Below are 12,576 nucleotides of genomic sequence, written 5' to 3'. Positions count from 1 at the left end.
AAATAAAAAGCTTGCATGCAAATCCTTGTCTCCAGGTCCATACCTGGGGGAACACAAACTATGAGGGGCCCTGAGATTGGGCCTGGAAGAAGGCCAGTACTGCTGGAGTGGAGGGAGGGAAGGGAGAATAAGAGAGGAAATCGGAGAATAACACAGTCACATAGTGCAAGGTGTGGTGGGATGCTCTAGACTTCAGCTTTTATATCAAGTGAGATTAGAGGGTTTAGGGTAGAGAAGTGACATGTTCTAACTCACGTTTCTAATGTTCGCTCCAGCTGCTGTGTTGAGAATAGATTGTAGGGAGGATAACGCTGGAAGCAGGGTCACGTATAAAGAAACCATTTAAGATAATGCAGGTAACAGAGGATGAGAGCTTGAAACAGGGTGGTAGCTTCATAGCTGTGAAAGCTGCAGTGAACTACACTGCCTAGATATGATGCCAAAATGATCTTCTTGCCCCACCTCACCTCACTTGAATTTATCCAACCAGCAGGACAGCTGGAAAACCTCAGACTTCTCTGCACAGGACGAGGCAGCAGTCAGTAAGTGACATATACCCGGTTGAAGTCCAGCCTCCCCTACTTACTACCACTGTAGCTTTGTGCAGGAAACCTAACTTCTCTGGAGCTAAACATATTATCTACCACATAGGACTGCTGTGAAATTAAATTAAATGAGAGAATGTTTGTAAATCCCGAAGCACAATGCTTGGCCCAATAAATTATAACATTACTATTACCATTCTAGTTGCCATATTTTGCCAAATTAAGATGTTGTTAGTAAGATGCATTATGCATTGTTATTTATCTACTCCTAAACAAGAATGAAAACACTGCTGTTTAAACTATGTCACAAGGCATTCATGACAGTCCTATATATCGCATGAATCAGATGCATCAGCTTCTCACAGCTTTGGAATTTCTTTCATCTATTCCAAGGTATTTGGTCACTTCCGCCTTCAGTTACATGGTTGGATGTACAACAGGCAATACTTTTGCACGTATCTGGGAGATAGCATGAACTCACATTTAATCTGCAGTTTCATCTCCTTTAGGGTATCTGTCTTTCTCAGGCTCCTTCCACAAAACATCTAGAGAAACTGAAGTCATTCTTGCTTTGACAAATCTTTGCTTCAATAACGTCATTTGCACCTTGCCACTCTGCTTCTGTGTCCACAAAAATTGTGGATATAATAACTTTTCATTTCCAGTATGAATCTTTGTGTAGTCTTCTGGAAAGTTTAACAAACATCAATTAAACTCAACATGCATACTTCCAGCAATGCGCAAAACGCAGTTGAAACAATAATTTTGAACAGATATGACCAAGTTAACAGTGTCACATCAAGAAAAACACTGTGCTCCAACAGAAATGCACAGACATGTGTACCAAAACTCATGTACTAAAATGTTCATGGCAGCCCTATTCCTAAGAGCCCAAAACTGGAAACTTTCGAAATATCTATCAATGGTAGAATGGAAAACATGTGTGTGTACAATGGAATACCTAGCAATGAGAATGAAGAAACAACTATAAGCAATAACATATGCAAATCATATAGGCACAGTGTTGAGGAAAAGAAGGCAGATATAAAATATAATTCTATTTATATTAAGTCCAGGAACAAGCAAAACTTATCTATGCTGTTAGAAGTCAGGAGTATCATTATTTTGATGGTGGAGAATTCACATAATGACTGGAAGTGAATGAGAGAGGAACATCTAGGGTGCTGGGAAGGTTCTGTTTCTCAAGCTTGTTGTTAACTGCTCAATTATAAACATTGTGTGAAAATTCATTGAGCTGTACACTGCTGATGTGCACTTTTGTGTATGTATAATATAGATCCAAAAGAGGCTAAAATACTGAAGCCCTCGGTTAAATATAGATATAGATGCATAGGTGTGTGCATATGTGTGTGTATATAAATGCAAAACTGATCTTTTTATTAGGCTGAAAAAGCCACATTTGAATGAGAGATGACTTCTCACGACATTAAAAGATAAGTTTCTTTATTAGAGCTGTTGTAGGTTTACAGAAAAATCATGCAAAAAGTACAGAGTTCCCATGTAACCCACCCCCCCAAACACAGCTTTCTCTATTATTAACATTTGGTGTTTGTGTGGTACTTTTCTTACAATTGATGAAACAATAGAATTATAATTAAGCTATTAACTTTAGCCCACTCTCTACATTAGGGTTCACTGTGTTGTACAGTTCTATTTGTATTTTGTGTATGTGTGGGATAACTTATATAGAACCTAAATTTCCCTTTTTATCGCTTTTCAAAGATGCATTTCAGTGGCGTTAATTATGTACACAAAGTTGTGATTCCACCACCGTTATCCATAGCCAAAACTTTTGTGTCACCCCAAACAGAAACTACAAACCAATTAAACAGCAACTCCCCATTTTCCTGCACTGCCCAGCCCATGGTAAACTGAATTCTAGTTTGACTTTATTAATTTGCTTATTCTGCTTATTTCATATAAGCAAGATCATACACTATTTATCCTTTTTTATTTGGCTTATTTCACTCAATACGAAATCAAGTTCTTTTTTTTTTTCCTTTTTTTCCCAAAGCAGTTTTATTCACACACCATATACTCCATCATGACATAAATTTTTTTTAATCCTCTGGTTCAGTGTTTCCAATTCCCTAATAATAAGCATTATTCAGGTAACTTTTTTTTAAACTCACACTTTTCCCCATTATTAACAATTCACGTTAGTCTCCTTTGTTAAAAGGGATGAAAAAATATACTGTACTGTTAACTCTAGTCTGTAGTTTGCATTAGGGTTCACTGCTTGTGTTGTTAACTATGGTTTCTTTTATTTTTATTCTGGTAATATATTGTACAACCTAAAATTACCCCTTTTAACCACATTCAAATATATAATTCTGTGGTGTTAATTACATTCACAATGTGTTACCATCACCCAAACCATTATCAAAACCGTTCCATCAACCCAACCAGAAACTTTCCAATTAAGCATTAATTCCCCATTCCCTACCCCCATCCTGGCCCCTGGTTAACTGCATTCTGGTTTCTGACTCTATGAATTTTCTTATTCTAATTATTTCATATCAGTGACATCATACAGTATTTTTCCTTTTGTGTCTGGCTTATTTCACTTAATATGATATCTACAAGATTCACCCACTTTGTCGCAGGTATCAGACCTTCATTCCTTTTTATGGCTGCATATTATTCCATTTTATGTATCTACCACATTTTGTTTATTCATTCCTCTATTTGATGGACACTTTCATCTTTTGGCAATTGTGAACAATGCTACTATGAATGTTGGGGTGCAAATATCTGTTCGATTGCCTGCTTTCAATTCTTTGGGTATTTACCTAGAAGTGGAATTACCAGGTCATGTGGTAATTCTATACTTAATTTTACTGAATTCTATGCTTAATTTTACTGAAATTTACAACAATTTCTCCATATTCTCTCCAACACTTGTTATTTTCTTCTTTTTTTTTAATAGTAGTCCTTCTAGTGGGTGTGAAATAGTATTTCATTGCCTTGCTCTCTGTGTGGATGCCTGGCTGGTTGCAGAGGGAGCAGAGTAACTTTCTTGTGCATACTGGGACCATGTCTAGCCCGACCTGTCAAGTAGAGGCCTGAGGGTCTAGGCATCCCAGAACTTTCTCTGTGTGTAGAAGGCAGATCATAGAATTCTCCTACAGAACACTGTGGGAGAGCAGCAAGTCATGATGCCTGGGGCAAGTGATTAATGGCTATTGGACATCAGTGATATGCAACAGACTATGAAGAAACTGTTTCCTAGGGAAGGGGGAACATTCAGACACTTGTAAAGGGAGAATTTCTAGGGCCACATCTGTATGTCTAAGACAAGAGGCATGTGCAGATAGCATCAGTGCAGCCTCATGCTTTGACCTAGAGCTATTCTCTAAACACATCTTATGGATAAACCCTAAAGGAAAGAACCTGCACAGGTCAATCTGCAAAATCTGGGAAAGGTATTTTTGTTTTTTCCCTTCTTTTTTTTTTTTTTTTTTCCCTTTTGTTAGCTCCTGACCATCAAGTAAATCTCTGACATAACCCTCTTTGGATACAGCTTAAGGGGAAGACACCTCAGGGTCTAAATTTCTGTGATCACACATTAAAATACCAAAATATTGAGGATTCAACAAAAGGGTACAAAGCATACAAAGTAGCCCAGTAAAGGAGAAGAATAAAGCATTAGAAACCATCCATAAAGAGCATCAGACCTAGGATATATCACACAAAGACTTTTTAAAAAGTGGTCCTAAACATTCTCAAAGACCTAAAGGAAAATATGGACAGAGAACTAAAGGAAATAGGAAAATAATAGATGAACACAAAGACAATATCTATAGAGAGATGGAAAATGTGAAAAGGAACCAACCAGAGCTATAGTAACAGAAATTAAAAATTCCCTAGAGGAGTTCAACAGAAAATTGGAGCTGAAAGAAGAACCAGAGAACTTGAAGATAAGACAATTTAAATCATTCATTCTGAGGAGCAGGAAGAAGAAAGAAGGAGGAGAAGTGAACAAAGCCTGAGGAACCATCAAACACACCAATATACACATTGTGAGAGTCCCAGAAGGAGAAGAAAGAGAGAAAGGGGCTGAGAGAATATTCAAAGAAATAATGCTTGAAAACTTCCCAAATTTAATGTAAGGCATGAATACATACATCCAAGATGTGTAACGAACTCCAAACAGGATAAACCCAAATAGACCCACACTGTGGCATATTAAAATCAAAGTGTTAGAAGGAAGAGATGAAGAGAGAATTCTGAAAGCTTCAAGGAAGAAGCAACATGTCACACACAAGGGAGCCTCATTAACATTAAGTTCCTATTTCTCATCAGAAACCATGGAGGCAAGAAGTTAGTGAGATGACATATTTAATGTCCCAAAAGCAAAAAAATTGTCAATCAAGAATTCTATATCTAGCAAAATTGTCTTTCAAATATGAGGGAGAGATGAAGACATTCCCAGATAAACAAAAGCTGGGGCAGTTTGTCACCACAGACAGGCCCTACAAGAGACGCTAAAGAGTGTTCTGCAGGTTGGGAGGAAAGGACAATAGACAATAGAGCAAAGCTGCACGAACAAATAAAGTTATCCAGCGAGGCTAACATTATCGATAAGTAAAAATACCAGTACTATTATATTTTTGGTTTGTAACTCCACTTTTCACTTCCTATAGGATCTAAAAGGCAAATGCATAAAATATAATGAGAAATCAGTGGTTCTATACTCATAATGTATAAACATGCAATTTGTGATAGAACTGCGCAAAATGGGAGGAGACAAAGGGGTTTAAGATATAGTTTGTGTATCTATATATATTCAATATTGAAGTTAAGTTGGCACCAAAGCAAATAAGATTGTTACAGATTTAGAATCCTACATTTAAGCCTGATGGTAACTATGAAGGAAATATCAGAGATATACAGATTATAGAGACAGAAATTAGAGTATAGTTGCCAGGGCTACATAGTGGGGAGCAGAGAGATTGGGGAATTAAAGCATAATGGGTGTAGAGTTTCTATTTGGGGAGACGGGAAAGTTTTAGTAATGGAAGATGGTGAGGGCCCTGCAATATTGTTAATGTGATTAATCCCATTGAATGGTGTGCTTTGAGTGATGGAGAAGGGAAACTGTGTGTTCCATGTATGTTCCCAAATTAGAAAGAAAGAAAGAAAGAAAGAAAGAAAGCAAGCAAGCAAGCAGGCACGGGGGAGAGAATGACAATTAAAATGCAATATATTATCCTGGACATATTTTCCTGTATCTAGCCAAGGAGGAGAAAACCCTCAAAGGGGCATAATTGAGACATACAAAAAATTGGAATAAAGGCTGTAAGTTTTATATCATGTTAAATTGCTTGAACTTGATAACTACACTTAAAGTTGTTACTCAAGTGAATATCCTTGTTTTTAGGAGATACACATGAGCAGTATTAAGTGTTTAAGAAGCATGATGTATACAACCAACACTCAAGTCTTCATAAAATGGATTTATAAATAGACAGATAGATGAAGAGACAGATGCACAGAGATATTTGTGCATTTGAAATTTGTGGATTTGGGTATCTTGTGGGATAAGGGTAGGTTGGAGTTCTCTGTATGGGGTTTGTATTATTTTTGTAATTGTCCTTTGCATTTGAAAGTATTTCCAAAATAAAGTTTTAAAAGATCTTTATGTCACACAAAGCAAACAGCCCTTGATTCATTCTTTGTCTCTTGGACGTAGCTATAATCAGAACTAAAATTTTATTGAATGAGAAAAAATGATTTTTCTTTTATATCGAGGTCAATCCCTTTAAACCTGCCCAGAGTATGTATTCAAGTTTGCTCTTCATTTGAAGCATCTTTATCTAATGACAGTTTTCCTCAAATAATGAGGTCTTCCTATGTGTGCAACAACACAGCAGAAGAAACAACTACCTCAGTCTGGAGAAGTCTGGAAAGTCTTCCCGGAGAAGTGTGGAAAAGTGGCTTCCAGCCCAGTAATCTTCAGCTCACGAGTTCAAGGCTCACTCATTAGATGAGGCAAGAGTGATGACACAGAGGAAAGTCACAGTCCAGTGGTCTCTCTTCCCTCTGTGCACTTATAATGTTTCTTCTTATTTATGCTGCAATTTACCAACTTTCTGGTTATTCCCACCACCACCACCCCCTTATTTAATAGCCCTAGAGGCTAAGAAGACTGAAGTCTTCTGTCCACGAATGCCCAATCCTCTCTTCCTGCACATTATAGTGTAACTTCTCCCTGTTCTTACATGCTTGGTTACAAGATTCAGTTTCCAGCTATCCTCAATGAATACAGAAGCTCATCCATCAGCTGTATACCAGCCACAGACCTCTGATTACCCCAAATGAATCAGAAAAATCACCTATCCCAGTCCTGTCTACATTTCTGACCCCCAAAATCTTGAGATAAAACAAAATGATTGGTGTTTTAAGTCACTGTGTTTTGGTGAAGCTATTACACAATAAGAGGTAACTGAAACAGTAACAATTTGATTCAAATGACGAACAATAAAAAGGAAATGCATTGGTTTTGTAGGTTGGGGAAAAGTCTGACAAACCTATGAGCCTCAGGCAGATTACAGAATAGCACAATAAAAATAGAACTTAGAGAACGATTGGGACCAACCCTGACCTTTAAAGTCTGGCAATCCCGGAGCTTGGTTCTTGGTCCCTGCTTGTCTGTAAATACACTCACTCCCTTGGGGATCACTTTAAGTCCCATGTCTTTAAGCATCACCCACATGGCGATAACGCCCAAATCCTATCTCTAGTTCAGATTTCACTGCTGAACTCCTGACTCCATCTTCCAATGACTTACTCAACTTCTCCCCTTGGAGAAATTCACATGATCACAGCATCACTCCTGTCCCTCCACCCACTGTCACTTGTTCCATATGCAGTCTTCCATATTCCAGCAAAGTGCAACTCTATCCTTCCAGCTGCTCTGCCCAAAAACCTGAGATTCATCCTTGCCTCTCTCTGTGTCTCATATCCCATATCCTATTCAACAAGAGATGCTGTTGACTTCCATCAAAATATATCCAGCATTCAACCACTTCTAATACCTCTAATGACAACTCCCTGGGCCAATTCATCATCATCTCTCACCTGGATTAAGCCAATGCTCACAGCAGCTGCAGGATGGACATACCGTCCAGATAAAGGGGATTTGGGCAGGGCACCAGTATCTAGAGCAATGAGGTCACACAAAGTTGCACTCACCACCTAAATCATCTAGTTCTCCATATTAAAAGCTCTTTGCCCTGCAGCACACACCACTCATTCATTCAACTAACATACCTCAAGCATCAGCTACATGCCATGAACTTCCCGGCACTGTGGACACGGTGTAAGCAAGGCAGGTACATTTCTTGTAGTTCATGAATATGCTCTCATATTCTAGAGAGGACAGTAACAAGCCCGGACTCAGCGGTGACTAAATCTATTCCTTTGCCTTACCCAAGTATAACCCAGAATTAGTTTAGATTCTTATTTCTTCTAACTCCATATATTCAATTGATCTCCAACACACACACATATATGTATAACACATTTTTCTGGTTTTCTCATTTATGGCTGGCCCTCCTTCTCCACCCACCTCTAAATGTCAGAGGACTTCAGGGTGGGTCCTGTCCTAGGCCATCTGTTCTTTTTCTTCTTCTGTCTCTTTCTCTAGCTATTCTCACTTAGTCCATTGGCTTTATTTTAATTAATTAGTTTATTTATTTATTTATTTATTTTTAGTCCAATCACTTTAAAATCCATCTGCCTCTTTTGGGTGATGGAAAAGCTTTGGTGATGGATGGTGGTGACGGTGGCACAACATTGTGGATGTAATCAATGCCACCAAACTGTATGCTTGAAGGTGGTTAAAATGGGAAATTTTATGTTGCATATATATTAACACAGTAATTTTTAAAAATAAGGGGACTCTATTTTTAAAATCCATCTACTTATTTGTAGACAACTCTTGGTAACAGAAAAAAGGAAAAATAGTAAGAGAATTGCTTAGTCCTATGCACTGGCTGTGAAAGAGGACATCAGGTCAGATTCCACTCATGGGCACAATCTTAAAAGTACTTCTTGGTAAACATTTAGCAGAAATTAAAAAGCCTTCATCCAAAGTAAAGGTTCAAACAAGAATATGTAGCTCAGAGTGTGAGATTGATGAGTACGTCTTTTTCTATTATATAGAGACATTTCCCACTGGAAGAACTTAAGAATATAAATGTGCTCCACTAAGCCACATGTAAGATCAGGTTCACCAGCCCAGCTGGGTTTCTGAGAAGTTGCAGATATACCTCAAAATACCTCTAAGTCTAGGGCAGTGGTTTTCAGTTGAGGTAACTGGCAATGTTTGGAGACATTTTTGCATTTTGGTTGTCACAATTCCTAGGTGTGTGTGTGTGCATGTGTATATGCTAGTGTTATATAGAGGGTAGAGGCCAGGAATGCTGCTAAAATCCTACAATGCTGTGGTGGTTAGGTTCATGTGTCCACTTGGCCAGGTGATGGTACCCAGGTGTCTGCTCAAGCAAGCACTCTCCTAACTGTTACTGCAAGGACATTTGTGGCTGGTTAATAAACCAGAAAGCTGGTTTATTAAATCATCAGTCAATGGACTGCACCTGTGACTGATCACATCAATGAAAGGTGTGTCCTCCACAATGAGAGAATTCAATCAGCTGGCTTTAATCCAATCAGTTGAAGACATTTAAGGAAGAGAGAGGACCTTCACTTCTTCTTCGGCTAGCCAGCGAAGCGTTTCCTGAGGAGTTCATCAAACACCTTCATTGGAGTTGCCAGTTTGCTCCCTGCCCTACAGAATTTGGACTAGTGCATCCCCACAGTTGCGTGAGACACTTTTATAAAATCTTATATTTACAGATCTCTCTTGTTGATTCTGCTTCCCTTAGAGAGCCCAAACTAATATAAATGCACAGGATTGTCACCCACAAAACAGACTTATCCAACCCCAAATGTCAACAGTGTTAAGAAACTCTGGACTAGGGATAAGTACCTTGTCTCCTCCTCCAAACTCCACTTATCCAGCATGTATCTCTCATCTTTTCAGTGATGTTCTAATTTAAATGGTTATTAATCTATTAGCTTATGAAACTAGCTGTCACACTCTGGAGTTCCATGTCTGTGGTAGCTGATCTGTAAAGCTGGCCCCCAAAGGAAGCACAACTGGTATTGATGCCCTTGTATAACCCCCACAGTCCAAGTAGCCCTGTGAGTTGCTTTAACTAACAGAATGTGGTGAATGTGACACTATGCTGGATCTGGGCCTAAGCCTTAGGAGAACCTGCCTTTGTGCTTTAGGGAGCCCTGATGTGCTCTATGAGATTAGTTACCCTGCAGTTGAGACCAAATGGAGCGGCTGCATGGAGGTGCCACATGGACAGGGAGAGGCCTGAGAAAACATGGGGAAAAGAGAGGCCAGCTGAGCCCAGCCTTCAGCCATTCCTGCCAAGGAATTCCCATCAAGGAAGTGAGTGAGACGGGTTGAGCCCTCAGATGACTGCAGCCCTAGTGATCATCATGTGGAGCAGACCTGCTTAGCTGAGCTAGTCCACCCACAGAATTGTAAGAGATAACCAAAAGGCTGTTGCTTTAAGGTAGTTTGTTATGCAGTAACAGACAACCAAAACTATTTCCTTATCTCTGAAATAAGAGATGGGAAGAGTTGATGGTATTTTAAATTCTTTTTAGCCTTGGAATTCTTGATCTAAACAGTCTTATCTGGAAGCACAGTAGATACCTGTCAGGAACACTTTTGCAAATGGCAGACAACTCATCTAAACTGACTTAAACAAGAGTGGGTTCCCTTTCTCACATGGCAAGAAGTCTGGAGCTAGGTGCTTGTTGGATTTGGTTCAATGGCTCACTCAGGTCAGAGCTGATTTCTCTGTGATTCTAGGCATTCCCATCATTGTCACAGGCACATGGTCACAAGATTGTCACAGACATGGATGTTGGCACTGAAGGGAAGATGAAGGGAGAAAACACTACGAGCAATACATGTCCTTTTTTATTAAGAAAATAAAAATTTTCCCCAAAACTTCAGCTGCAGTGAACTTTTCCTCATGTTTCAGGGGCCAAAACGGAATCACATGGCAATCTACAGCTGCAAGGGAGGCTTGAGGAACAAGATTGTCATGAACAACTTTGACCGTACTACACTGCCTCAGGTTGGGCCCATTGCCAGCGCATACAAATCCTCTGATGAGCTAGAAAGAAGTAAGAAGGGTAGTTGGGTATTGAGCAATAAATGATTAGGTTCTGAAACAACGTAGAAAGCATGCGAATGGAGCTGATCTGATTTGATTAAGGGAGGAGGGGGCATAAGCCTCCCCTTTCCTCACTCTTCCGCTCTACCACACTGAGATTGCAGGGTTGCCTCCAGGAAAATTCCAGGACTCCAGAAGGCCAACTCTAAAAACCACATGACTATCCCTTCTGAAAGTAATGAATTAGATTTTTTTTTTTTTTTTTTTTTTTTGGTGGATAAGCATCTTAAATTTTATCTGTCTCAAGATATAAAAGTCTTCCTTCCTGGTATCATGAGATTTCATTCATTCATTCATTCATTCATTCATCAAGCTCCTTCTGGTGACTCTGCTATCTTCCCCTAATGTAATATTGGTAAGAGGTTAAAAAATATTTTCAGGATGATTGTTCCAACAATCTGCACAGCTACTCTATGCGGTAGGTATTATTATTCCCATTTTTCAATAAGGAAACAAGGCTCAAGAAGATATATGAATAAGCCAAGGTCACACATGCTGGAACTGCCAACCAAATCATCTGACTCTATGTCAGATGCCAGCATGTGCATTTGTCCACAGCTGACTACTTCTCCAATCTCACCTCCCCATGGAACTTTTCACAGGACTCATTCTAGTTTCACTTTTATCTTCCTTGAGGGGGAAGAACTAGAAAGGTCAGACCCAATGTTGCTGATTCTGGAATCTAGTGATTTTATACAAGTGAAAAATCAAGAACGACTTGGAGGAGAAAATGGTGAAAGTCTTTCTAATGGTCTTTTTTTTTTCTCTTGTTATTTGGAAGCTGGCATTGACCAGATGAATCATTGTCTTTGCAGCTAAGAATTGCTGAGTCAGGAAAACATAACGCTTTACTTTATGGGACCTACACTCCATGTGTAATTCATCTGTCCTGGGGTGGAGGGGTGGGGAGCCATTGCAGTGAGGTATGCCCCCAAAAATGAAGGCAGAGCCCTAATGTTCTCAGTTCCTCAGCTGCAGAATTTACGGTATAAGCTCTTATTTTCTTAGAAACCAATGAGCAGACTCTATATCTGCAAAATCTCCCTAGGCTAAGTGTAAACAAATTGATTAGTGATGCCTGCTGGCAGTTAGTAATTCCACCAGGATTATTGCCATAACAAACTGTATTAACAGGAACCTTTTTGTTTTGGTTTGGTTTTTAAGTAAGATAAAGGTTGGAAGAAGTAAATTGAATGTGCTCCTTTTGGAGCACTGGAAAGTTTCAGCGGACATGGGGAATCTTTCAGTATGTAAGTGAGACCTGGAGTCCCAGCAGGGTTTACAATTCCTAAGCACTATTTACAGGCTTCCTAAGAAGACAAGGTGAAATAAACTTTAGGCAACCATACTTGCCCTTTAATGTGAGAACTAAGAGAACCTTTAAAGGAAGTTCAACGCAATGGTAGTAACACCTTTAATAAACCAAAAACTGAAGAAGTGACAGTGCAAGTATCATCTCATCTGCCTCCCATGCCTTATGATGACCATTATCCCTTTATTGAAATGAAAGATGACAAACAAACCTCAAATATCAATTCCTCGACCACAGTCACACTTTACTCTGGGATTCTCAATGGAACTATAGTAAGCAGTCTATTAATAATAATAATACGACAATGATAGCTTCCACCATTTATTGAGTGTATATTATGTGCCAAGAACTTTGCCTGTTTTATCTCATTTATCCCTTACAACGTAACCGTGAGGTAGGTACTACTACAATAATAGATATTACTATAATC

The sequence above is a fragment of the Choloepus didactylus genome, chromosome 1 (assembly GCF_015220235.1).
Source record: "Choloepus didactylus isolate mChoDid1 chromosome 1, mChoDid1.pri, whole genome shotgun sequence".
NCBI lineage: Eukaryota > Metazoa > Chordata > Mammalia > Pilosa > Megalonychidae > Choloepus > Choloepus didactylus.
The sequence above is the reverse complement of the archived record's forward strand: the minus strand, read 5'-3'. Positions refer to the sequence as shown.